At 37.4% G+C, this 13,540-nt stretch overlaps 1 protein-coding gene across 1 annotated transcript in view; it reads right to left on the reverse strand.

The window, feature by feature from the left end:
* The window catches only part of LOC125675847 (uncharacterized), a 15,450-nt gene extending 10,370 nt beyond the window's left edge, over positions 1 to 5,080 (reverse strand). The window contains exon 1 of the mRNA XM_048913669.2: positions 5,033 to 5,080. The gene's annotated coding sequence lies outside the window, so the exon portion shown is untranslated. The remainder of the gene's footprint in view (positions 1 to 5,032) is intronic.
* Positions 5,081 to 13,540: the final 8,460 nt, after the last annotated feature.

Here is a 13,540-nt window from a genome sequence, read left to right on the forward strand (position 1 = left end):
ATATCTAAACACCATTGATAATTATTTACCGCGTTAATCATATTTTACTTGGATGAACATAAAACATGGAATGTTTATTTACCTTCCTACAAGTTCCCACTTTCTTCCCGATTTCTTTGTTCCAAACTTTTCTAACTCTTTCCTAAGTTCAGGTATTGTCATATGACCACAACTGGATGCCATCGTAAGTAAAAGGTAGTGTTTGTGTTTTCCAAAATCGCATTTGAGAATGGTTGTTGATAACCCATCTTCTCAGCATTTATCATTTTTGTTTGTTCAGGGCCGGATTTGCCTGTGGCGCCCTCTATCAATACCAGAAAAGATGATCGACTCCGGTTCCTCATTGATCATAGAGTGAACATTTTTGCTGTGTTTTGGTCTGTAAACATATGTTCCCCCCGTAAAACAACATTTTGCTAACTCACAATTCGTTATACCTGCAAAAAGGAATTTGTGTTTCATGGGGAGAGGGAGTTTTAATAATATTTTCTCTTTTCCATTGGTTCCTGTAGTGAAAATACATGGTTTTAACGAAAATTAGAGAGTTATCTCACTTTGTTTGGTCACATAAAAATTCATATAAATATCTATATTGACATTAAAAAAAATCATTTAAAAACAACATCTTTCAAAAATTGACCAGAAAGTAGGCAGTGAATAATACTATCGTTCACAGTTCTTTGCATATTTTGTATCCCTGTATCATCTGAAGTCCAAGGGCCAAAACTAAGTGAAAAATCAATGGACCGAGATGACATTCAAACTTGTTCTATAACTTCTTATGGCAAAGCAATGTACCAAATATCAATGAATATCTACAAGCACAACAAAAACAAGAGATGTTTGTAAAACATAGATTCCCCCATGGTGCAAAATTGAAGAGTTACACACATGTATAATTTAATTGATAGTAGTATCACCAATTCAAAATATTGAGCAGACAATATCTTCCTATGTCCAGAGTGGATTGACCATGTGACCTAAAACTCAATAGGGGTCATCTACTCCTTATGCTGTACCAGTGTACCAAGTTTGGTGTCAATCAAGCAAATAATTCTTAAAATATATACGAGACAATATATTACTATGTCCAGTTTAACCCTTGACCTTTGGACCTCAAATTCAATAGGGGTCATCTTCTCCTGAAGATGTACTAGTGTACCAAGTTTGATGTCTGTTAAACAAAGGGTTCTCAAGATATTGAGTGGACAGTATATTCCTACATGTATGTTCAGTTTGACCCTTGACCATGTGACCTCAAAATCAAATAGGGGTAATCTACTCCTTGGGATGTACCAGTGTACCAAGATTGATATCTGTCAAGCAAAGGGTTCTCAAGATATTGAGTGGACAGTGTATTCCTATGTCCAGTTGACCCTTGACCATGTGACCTCAAAATCAAGAGGGGTCATCTACTCCTTGGGATGTACCAGTGTACCAAGATTGATGTCTGTCAAGCAAAGGGTTCTCAAGATATTGAGTGGACAGTGTATTCCTATGTCCAGTTGACCTTGACCATGTGACCTCAAAATCAAGAGGGGTCATCTACTCCTTGGGATGTACCAGTGTACCGAGTTTGATGTCTGTCAAGCAAAGGGTTCTCAAGATACTGTGCAGACAGTGTCTTCTTATGTCCAGAGTAGATTGACCCTTGACCTTTTGACCTGAAAAAATAGGGGTTCTCTTCTACTTATAACAAACCCACATATAAAATATCATTACGATCAAGTGAATGGTTCTCAAGATATTGAGCGGACAAAATGTGGTCTACTGACCAACCGATATACTGACCGACCAACAGGTGCAAAGCAATATGCCCCTCTTTTTTGAAAGGGACATAAAAAAAAGTCTGGAAAACTGATAATTCATGCTATTTTACTAGGTCCAAGGGCCATAACTACAGACCTGTTTACCCCGTCCAACTGAGGTCAGTATTCCAGAACCAAGTTGTCAGTATTTTGAGCACTTTGTCAGTATAAAAGTTGAATATAGCAAAAAATGCTACGCGGGTTGTTAAACCCTTTTTTATATGAACAACTCCTTGTTGTCATATAAATAGGATGTTGCTGTTTACTATTGCTTTTGTATTTTGCAATGTGTAATTATCATGGTTTTCCATCATTCTTTAAATCTGTCATATTTTATAATATACCACAGCATTTTGATAAAATATTTTTTTATAGAGTCCACGAGGTTATCTCCTTGTAGAAGGTTGCCGCTTGTAATAATTTTGACCTTGCTCTTTGTTCAATAAATTTCGTTTAGATTATATTCCCTACATCCATACCATTTATCCCTTAATTTCAAAACAATTTGAACTTGATAAAATATGGAACGAAAATAAATACTCCATATTGAATTAATGTTAGAAATATCCATGAATCTTGTCATTTATTAGACACTTTCAGCTTCGAATTCGATAGGTCTTTAAGTTGTTTACTCTGAACGTGTCTGTAGCAGTCATTTATGCTTCCGTGACCGCAGCTGAAGTCCATGTTGCACACACTACAAAACACCATGTGATCTTTCTTCGATTGTTGGAGGCATGGACAAAGCACTCTGTATGAATCCTTAAAATTAGGGCATATTTTTTTTCTTGTTTTGAACCTCTGAATGGGTTTCGATGTTTCGTTTGCATTCTCGTCAATCTGACATTCGCCATCCAAGCTTTTTTAAAAGTTTGACATAAATCACTATCAATGGTGCGCTTTACACAATGGCAACTTTAATTGACTAAACTGGTTCCCTATTGGCCTCGCTTCTCTCCTCGGACTAATCAGCGGGGAACCAGTTAATTCAATTGACAAGGTGTTTTTTTATCATACCGATTGGAAACTGATTTTTTTTTCCAGATTCGTAGAAAACCGTAGATTCTTAACGTGAATCCGTAGAGCGTATTTTGACTTTAAAATCCGTGGAAAATACGGACAATCCGTACAAGTAAACAGCTCTGTAACTATTATTGAAAAATCAATGGACAAGGACCAAACTTGATCTATAACTTCTTATGACAAAGCAATGTACCAAATATCAAATAAATATCTGCAAGAACAGGGGAAAAAGTGTGGAAAACTGAACTGACGGAGCGCAAACCTAAAGTCCCCTTCGACTTTTTCAGTAGGGGTCGGGACTAAAAAGTTGGTTGCAAATAAAGAATAAATACTATGCCATGTGCAGGCAATGAAATTAAGGGGAAACACTCGCTAAATGCGAGTTAAAAATTGAAATTGCGAGTAAAAAATCACAAGTGATCGCAACTTTTTGTGAGTGAAAAAAAATCCATCTTTTCCCAGATTCCCTCGGTTTATTGACTGTACTTTGAAGTTTACAATAATTTTGTCTTGTGCATAGAAACACTTTATAGAATGAATATGCAAGTATTGAAAAAGTAAACGTGGATCGAATAAATAACTAAGGCCAAGGTCATCTCAGTCAGTGGTGTCAAAGATGCCCTACTTCAAGCACACTTCGGGCGTCTCAGTGACGTCTGATTTAAATAGCAAGCATGTAGATCTCGTCCGTGTCTACATGAAACAACACATGACAGTGTGTCCACCGTTTCATGCGGTGTCCTTCTGTACTCTATAGTCAAACACTTCAAGTTCGCGGGGATTTCTTTTCAACTAGAATTTTTTAGATGAAATTTCCAAAAGTTTTGAACATATAGTTTGAATTGGCGCAAACAGTCTTCAACATTTCAATCCATATGATGTTGTAAATAGGTGGTAGATCTATGGACAGCGAGTATGCTGTACCCTATGACCCTCACCATGCACTGTGTATGTTGTCTGATAATTCATTAAATTTTAAATGAAAGAATTCGCAATCTTATTTTTATTATTGCACTTTAAAGGAGATTTTAAAAGATTTTCTCTATATTTTGAGAAAGAGACATGCTTGTTTTATTAAATTAATGTGAAACAGCAATCAATTGAAAAATACTAGTAAAAGCTCAATTTCGCTAGTTGGAAAATAATCCACTAGCTAAAATTTGCTAGTAGTGAAAAAAGTTAATTCCGATCCCTGATGTGGTAGTATCTTTTTGTCTTTTTGTCTTTTGTCAATATCACAAATCTGGCCATCTACATGGCAGTCATGCTAATTATTTTCACCTAAAAACTTTTGTCCACTTTAACTTCCTAAATAAGGAAATAAAGAAGTTTGTGCCAATACACAGGTGCTTGGGTCTTCTCACATCTGGATAGTTCTTATACCTGTAAATAAGCATGTGTATATGTACCCAACAGAGCTACCACTTAAAGTGACACTTTTTATGTTCATAAGACCCAACATGCTGGCCAAGAACTTGTGCCATGGTTTTTCTTGGGTCTGTATGGGGCAAAAGTCCCCATTCCCAATGCAAAAAGCAGATATTTCATCCAATTTTAGCTTTAAAATTCCCAAACAATGAAAACAAATCAAAGCTGGACAGTACTATAGTTCATAAATCTTCTTCACAACTTGTGACACAAGCCAACATATTACAATTTTTGTTTATTATACAGGGATGTGACTGAATTCCTCAGAAATCATGAAAACTGGCCAAAAAGGGAGGAAAACACCTCACCCAATCTGGAAGATATCATTTTCTGCCACTTGAGATCAAATCCAGAGTGTTTCATATTTTCGAAAAGAGGAAAAATCACACCCCTGATTAGTTAATTAAATGAGGCAAGCTTTTCAAGACCAAATTGAAAGAAGGACTCCATGCGCTGGTTTGGTTTTTTTCCCCTACTTCTTTATATGAAACGTTTACCCCAGTTTCAAGCAAATGGCGCGATTTTTTCTCAGTCCCCCGATATCAAGATAGATCTTAAAAAATCCCTGCTGACAGTGACAGCGCAGATTCGCAATTTTTTTTTATGACTGCCCCTCAGCCCTTACAGACTTGCTCTAGTAAGCCTACAGAATTAAGGACTAACCTAAGTTAAATTAATATGTAAATAGTATTTCCAACCTCAACAGCCGTCTTGTTAAAGTTGTTTTGGTCGTGTTTACTGTCCGATCCTTTCTAGTTTCTCAGTCAACTCACCTTACTCAGCCTCCTCGTTGATCTTGAAAATGGCGCTTTCCTGTCAAAGCGGTGTTGGTTCGTTTCGTCCCCGATGCTATATTGATAATTAGCGCGTTGCGTATAAGGTGGGTGTCTTATAAATAATGATCAGCCTGTGTGAGTGCGTTTGTACCTGGGTCTTTGCAAACACTTTCCCGAATTTTTATTTTGCTATCCCTGCAGCTATTGAATTGAAAATTAACAACCAATGTTTGAGTTTGGGCTGGGGCTTTGTTGACCTATTTTTGAAAGAGTTATGGACCTTGAACTTAGCCAATTCCAGATTTGACAGCTTTCTGGACTTTTTAGCCCTCCAACTACTGAACTGAAAATTTATATATGAACTTATATAAACGGGTTATATATGTGGTAGTTAGACAGGTTCGATCGTCGGATGCCAAATAGTTAAGTGGGATAAGCAACTTACTACAGTTTCAAGGGACCACGCTTCGAATCCCGATCTGGTCCGTTGTATTTTCTCCCTACCTGTTACATTTGTTGCCTTAGAGCAGCCCCTGGAACTGACATGCAGATGAAAATACCTGCCAGGGGTTAAATATCCTAGGTTGATATCTTCAAGGTGTAATCCTAGGGGAGGGGGGGATGCATGCATATGGCGGTCAGACGGGTTCGATCGCTAGTGACCAGATAGCTCAATTGGTAGAGCACCTGACCAGAGATTCATCTTGGGGTCCGGGTTCGAATCCCGATCTGATCCGTTGCATTTTCTCTATTCCTCTTACATGGATTAAGTGTGGGTTTGTATCCGTGGAGCTCCAAATTAATAAACTCAAATAATTGATACAATTCAATTATTGCGCATAATGATTGAATTTATGCATGAGGGCATCAAATCAATTAATTATTGCTCTCATCAATTCAATTGATGAGAGCAATTATTTATTTGATGCGCGCATTTGGTGCTTGGTATAAAAGATTTGATGATCTTAATTAATGATATCTTTAATCATTTACAACTCTTTTGTATAAGGAATTAATGCGCGTATCAATTCTATTAAAGAGAGCAACAATTCAATTAAGAGATCATTAATTAAATTGTGGATATCTCAAACTATAAACCTGCTCTCTTTAAAAGACTTATTGCGTGCAATTTCCGAGTTGCCCAATAGTTATTTCCTTTTCTTGAACTCTTACGCACAGTGGGACGCAAAACATAAAGCCGTTCTTTGAACATCGGAAGGCCTCGGGTACCAGGCTATAGGAACTCCTCGAATCAATCGGATCACGCGCTCGTCCTTTGCGGTTACGGAAATAGCCGAGTAGTTACGATTGCTCCTCGAATGTCTCGCGCACTCGACATAGATTGCGCGAGACATTGGAGGAGTTCCGATTGCACGTGGTGGGTACAAATGCTTATCGCTACCTTCATATATTGCATAAAGGATAATTACCAGACATCATGCAACCACCCGAACTGCACGGACACACAATTTTATTAAGTTTATGAGTTTTTGATAATAAAATAGCTCAAACAAAAATCGATAATCACCATCTTTCTTTGATAAAAGTATCCCTCGTGCAAAAGAGGAAATAAATAATAATTTCCTATTTCATCTAATGGCCTAATTCAAACAAATTATTCTTGATATAGGGACAGTTTAATGTGTACCGACGGCTGATATAAACAAAACGCTTTCATATCTTATCCTTGTTTATCAGCTCGTACGCCTAGCTGTCTTGCTGTTCGTCTGTCTGTCCAAAACTTTTCACATTTTAATCTTCTTCTCCAGAGCCACTGACTCAATTTCAATCAAACTTGGCACGAATCATCGTGGGTAAAGGTTGGTTGGTTTTATTTTTCACTCATATGGAGATGTCACCATTGCATGCCGTTGAAGGGCTGCAAAAGTTAGGCCTATGCTCGGCGTTTATAACTGTACTATCTCGGCTGAGATTCGGCTTGGCTACATATATTTGGACTGACGCCTTCACCGGTGAAGGCGTCAGTCCAAATATTCAGCCGAGCCGAATCTCAACCGAGATTAAACATTTACTGACTCATGTAACGTACTTTTCTTTTGTAGGGGTTTTTGTAAAGTTTTGGAATCCAGTATAGATACGGCAACTCAATTTAATTCATCCCATTGATTCCAGGATATTAAATGTGTTTAAAACTTAAATGTGATTTTGAAGATTTTCGTCTTTTGAAAGGGAACTTTGAGTATAAATTGGATGACCAAATGAGGAATTAAAGCCCAAGTTTTCTAAAATACATTTGCAATAGTACACCTTACAAACGAAGACAACGATGGATACCAGCCTATCAGAAAGCTCGGGATTTTTCAATCATATAATAGGGAGTGTAAATGATACCTGTTTAGAAAGAGGCCTTATATGTCAGAATCGGAAAGGAAAACACCGAATATGGTGAAGTAATTGGACAACATGGCTCATGGTTAAATAAAAGAAAATGAAAACAATATTTGTAGACTTTTATGTATTAAACAAACTGATTATAGGCATATTATTCCTACACAAACGGATCCACAAATCCACATGGGTGATACCAGACCACACAACGGACAAGCAGATAGAACAAATCTGCATAAATAAAACATTCAGTAGACCCCTACATGATACATGTATTGGGGTAAACCAGCAGCGGTTACAACTCCAGACCACCACTTATTGGTGACACGTGTCACGCTGAAGCTTAAGGGGAAAATCAGAAACAAATCCACAGAGGTGCAAACACAACACCCGACTCATCAGAAATACCCAAACAGGAACATGATATAACTAGCAAAATACCCAATACTACAAGAAGAAAAATGAATACGACACAGTTGATTCTTCTTTGGGTATCATGAAGGAGACCTTTTTCTCGAGTTGTCAGGAAATACCTCGTTTCATATAATACCATCACAAAGAGTGGACCACAAAAAAAAAAAACACTTGGCAAAATAAAGAACAGGGAAAAGAAAAGAGGCAGTGGTCCATTCTAGCAGAACAAGAGCTTAAAAGGCACAGGAAAGTACTCGTAAACATACATACTTAGCAGAATATCATGGCTGACAAAAGGATGTATATTGACGAGTTAGCAGAAGAAGCCAAATCGGGAAACATGAAAGACTTATACAGTCAAGGAATTGGATGGCAAGCATAGCAAGCTAGAAAAGACATCAAATGGAATTTACAGCACAAGATAGAAAACCCTGGACAAATCTTGTAGATGACCATGCCTCAAAAGGGGTAGCGGACATCAGTAATCAAGAAATAAGTCTTGAGCTGTATTGAGTCTTGATCAGTTAACCTTTATCTATAATTAAACGTATTGTTCCACGACATATGCCAGAAGTGGTGTAAATCAAATGTGGATTCTAAAGATTCTTAAGAACTTATAGTAAATTTAAAATAACAAAACTTTTCTCAAATCCACATGAAAACGTACGAGTTTTCAACACTTTATACGACCATTCTTTACGATAGATTAAAGACTGTGAACTCTTTGACGTCATAGAAAGTTGCTTCTTCAATAAAATGGGAAAGGAAATATTCATATCATCAAAAAAATTATTTTAACACCACTATGATTCTACGCACAATTATTCTGAAGTTGATATTTAAAAAAGATGCTGGAGTTTATCATTGACAATATCTTCTTGGAATTCCCATGGGCACGAAACGTGCTCCTTTTTATCAGCTGACCTGTTTTAATATTCTTACGAGACAGAATTTATTCAAATGCTTCTACATGAGAGGAAAAAATATCTTGTTGTGGCTTTCAAATCGACATTTGGATATATCGACGACGTTTTATCTATTAACAATTATCATTTTCATTCATATGTCGATGTAATGAAGAGTTGAAGATAACAAACACTGATCAATCTCATTACCTCAGTGAACTCGAAATGAAAGACACCACAGTTTTCCACATCTGCTTCGCACTTAGATTTTTCATTGGACATATATGTTAACGGCAAACTAACAACTAAACTCTATGGTAAACGGGATGACTTCAGGTTCTCTATTGTCAACTTTCCATATTTATGTAGCAATATTCCATTATCACCTGCATAATGAAATTTGTTTCTCTCAACTGATTCAATACGCATGAGTCAGCATTTCGCAAATTTTACGGTCGTTATAACGATCTGATTTACCTATACAACCCGTCATTGGATCAAATGCTGTTTGACCTGTTTATTACCAATTGAAGCCGTTCTTTGCTAACTGATTTTGACTACGGATTACTCCGTTTACCCGGTCGAGATATAAGGCTCGCGGTGGTTGTGACCGGTCGAAAGGGGATGTTTACTCCTTCTAGGCACCTGATCCCACCTCTGGTCTGTTCAGGGCCGGGGTCTGTGTTTGCCATACTCTTAATTCTGTATTCTTTATAGGAATTATGACATCAATCGTTATTTGTTATCTTAACCTTTTCCTGTGATAATAAGTCATCTATCAAAATCCATAATTGGTCAGTAGTTCGAGGTAAGTGTATAGATTGGTGAAAAGTAACGGCCTTCTGCACCTTGGAAATCCATCTGTCCATTTGATAATATTGTGTGCCTCTTGTCTTATAGCATTTTCTAGTTAAGCTATGATTGTGGTACAATTAAGAATGACACGTGCCAATCAAACAGTACAGATAAAAGAACGAATTCTTTTCATTTTGTCTGGTGCATGGCAGGGCAAGATGAGGACTAGCCTGCTATGTAGATTGACGCCATATCCAGTCAAGAATTGTGGTAGAACGAGGTGTAGTCATCGTTATTGTTGGAGACAGTGTGAGGCGGTATTTTGTCAAGTTCTGTTGGCAGTACGTAGCAGCTCTTCGGGTGTTTTACATGCACAGTAATCTGTCAATCTGTCATCTGCCAATTTTGCAACAGAGCCTTCCGCAAGTAGGTCACCTACTACTCTGCACATCAACTGTTGAAGTGCTGTTTCGGAACCCAGCATGACCATTGCACAGATGGTATGAACTCGAACTCCGCGGAAGGGGGTCACTACACCACAATATTTTACAGAGTCACAAGATATATATTATAATGGTATTTGGTAGAAAGATTTTGTTAAGTCAGTAACAATGAGGTATTTCCAATGTGAATTTTTTCTCATTATAGAGTCCACATTCGGCGTAAGTGAAAGCCGGGATTTACTGAAATGTATTCCAACACTATTCCCAAATCTTCCGGACACTTAAACACCTCCTGATTGAAGTTCATCGAGTTGTTTTTGTTACTCCTCTAATTGATTGCGTGAGTACTGGGGAACACGGTCCTTGCGCTGAGGCGACTGTACTGGTCCCATGTTAACCTTGGCTTCAAATTTTCAAGCTTCGTCATTGTAATCGTCCAATGTTGGACATCATCGAAGTTCAACATGGACTCTTGGAGTTCTGCTTTCATATCAGAAGGTAACATGTTAACTGGATCTAGTTGATCCATTGATGGTCATTCTTTTTAAGCAGTTGCGGATCACTTCTGAGATTTGGTGGGGGGTTTTCTGCGACACAATACAGCATTAGGTCGGAACCAGTCACAAGTTAGATGATCAGAAGAGGTATGGGGCTCCGAGGTGAAGGCGATGTCACATAACTTAAGAAATTTCCTGGCCACGCTGTGTCTGATGAAATCGCTCGTTAAACAAGAGTTTGTCTAATCGCATGTCTATGTCCTACTGTTGAAATCAAAGTACCATAAGGGCACGCATTTCATCCCCTGTGAGTACCTGTCGTTTCACAGGTCATATCGGCATATCATTCACTTCTGTAAATGATATTCCGACTAGCATCTCAACTTTGAGTTTCTCGATGACAAGTCCTTCAAAATGAAACTGCCATCACGGATGAATTGTAAATGCGTTTAACCAAGAACTTTGATGAGAAGACATGCGCCGTCTGCATGGTGAGCATGATGACGTGTACTTTAAAATGTGGACAGTAGATATCCAAATCATACTGACAGTAGCGCATGCGTATGTAATGGTGACCATAAATGTATCCAAGGTAACTATTAGACAGACAGGATTTGATACAACACTCTCAATGTTGTGTGGGGGTTGAGATTGGTCGTCGTCGGATGAAGCAATATCGTCTTCATCTTCCTTTATAATCCCTACAATTTGTCATGCCTAATTGACCATATAGTGTACACCACAGAATTTTAAAAGTGAAAGCTACGAGTTGTTCACATTCTATAGACAGTGAATGTGGAAAATGATTCACTATCGATTTACTAATAACAATTTGATCAACAATAGCGGAAAAGGTTCACAATTTCAGCATCTGAAAGGTCCAGCTCAAAGTACCTTTCGGTACCTCAGTGACTCCTGCACGGACCTTTCGGTACCTCAGTAACCCCTGCATGGACCTTTCGGTACCTCAATGACCCCTGCACGGACCTTTCGGTACCTCACTGACCCCTGCATGGACCTTTCAGTACTTCAGTAACCCCTGCACGGACCTTTCGGTACCTCCTTGGAGACACGTAGAACATTAGTGACCTGTTTACAAAAAACACTTTGTGTAAACTTTATATCAGAAGGCCTATATAAAATTACTTCGCGAAAGTTTCACGTAATTATCCCAAAATTTTGTGATATCACGCGAAAACTATTTTCTATAGAAAATGAGTTCAATGCGCTTTCGCACTTCTTAAACCCCGAGTTCGAAAAAGCAGCCAATTATACATATATTCTTAAAACTGCAATTTTGTATTTTTCACATTGTTTATGTCTTCCAAGCAACAATGAACAGTGTTTTGAACTGCATTCCAGAACAGACGACGCCTGACAAGTTTGTCTCTTTGTCATTTTTTTTTTAATTAAGAAATGACCAAAAGGAGAACAAGCATTATTCTGGCTTAACCACAGTGTCTCGCAATTAATATAATCAAAAATGGATCCTTCGGTTTGCTTACCTAGAAGAATGCTTAGACCTTTTGATTCGCTGTATGCGTGCGGGAATCAAAGGAGCCAATCTTGATTATATTTTCAAAACTGCAAAATTTCGAAATAGAACATAAACCAAAACCATCTTTGTTTCCCATTTTGCGGTCCATCATTTTGATCCATGAAAAGCACGTGGACATGAAAAATAGCCTTCTTTGGCCTACAATTCAAAGAAAACTTGATTTAATTTTGTCATGTATCAACACATAGACCTTCATGTTAAGGAAGAAGCACAATATGAGGGAAGGTGCCGTAGGTGTAACACAGTTTGAGTCAGGGTATCACAATTTTTTTCTGGATCAGTAACATGACCTTGATTTACATGTAGGCCTAGTTATGAAAATAAAAATCAATAATAATTGTCTCTACCCTCCCCCAAGCAACTTCCTTGTGTTCACACGTCAGATACTGACTGTGAACAGCTTTCGAGTCATTTCAACATTCTTGTGAACTGCCATAATACTTATGAACTGCCATAATTCTTATGAACAGGTACTGATATAATTTTTAAAAACTCTCATCATTCTTATTTAATGAATTACTGCAATTCTTATAAAGAACCATAATTCTTATGAATACAATAATTCATATGAACTGCCACAATTCTTATAAACTGCCGTAATTCTTAGAACAGCCATAATTCTTATACTGCCATTAACTCTCATGAATTATCTTAATTCAAAATTATAAACTGCCATTATTCTTATGAACTGTCATAAATTTTATGAACTGTCGAACTTCTTAGAACAGCCACGATTCTTATAATGCTATTAACTCTCATTAATTATCTTAATTCAAGATTATTTAAACTGCCATTATTCTTATGAACTGCCATAAATCTTATGAACTGTCGTAATTCTTAGAACAGCCATAATTCTTATAATGCCATTAAATCTCATTTATCTTAATTCAAGGTTATTTAAACTGTCATTATTATTATGAACTGCCATAAATCTTATGAACTGTCGTAATTCTTAGAACAGCCATAACTCTGATAATGCCATTAATTTTTATGAATTATCTTAATTCTTATATGATTGATTGAATATTGTTTAACGTCCCTCTCCAGAATATTTCACTAATATGGAGAAGTCACCATTGCCAGTGAAGGGCTGCAAAATTTAGGTCTATGCTCGGCGCTTATGGCCTTTGAGCAGGGAGGGGTCTTTATCGTGCCACACCTGCTGTGACACGGGATCTGGGTTTTTGCGTTCTCATCCGAAGGACCGCCCCGTTTAGTCGCCTCTTACGACAAGCAAGGGGTACTGATGACCTATTGTAACCCGAATCCACAAACTGCCATTATTCTTATGAACTACCATGAATCTTATGAACTGCCATAATAATTATGAACAGCGACCATATTAATTCTTAGAACTGTCATAATTCTTATAAACTAGCCCCATTCTTATAAACTGTCATAATTCTTATGAATTACAATAACCCTTATGAACTGCCATAATTCTTATGAACTACCATAACTCTCAAACTGCAATAATTCTTATGAACTATATTAATTCTTACGAACTATCTTAATTATTATGAACTGCCAAATTCTTGTGAACT

The sequence above is a fragment of the Ostrea edulis genome, chromosome 3 (genome assembly GCF_947568905.1).
Source record: "Ostrea edulis chromosome 3, xbOstEdul1.1, whole genome shotgun sequence".
Taxonomy (NCBI): domain Eukaryota; kingdom Metazoa; phylum Mollusca; class Bivalvia; order Ostreida; family Ostreidae; genus Ostrea; species Ostrea edulis.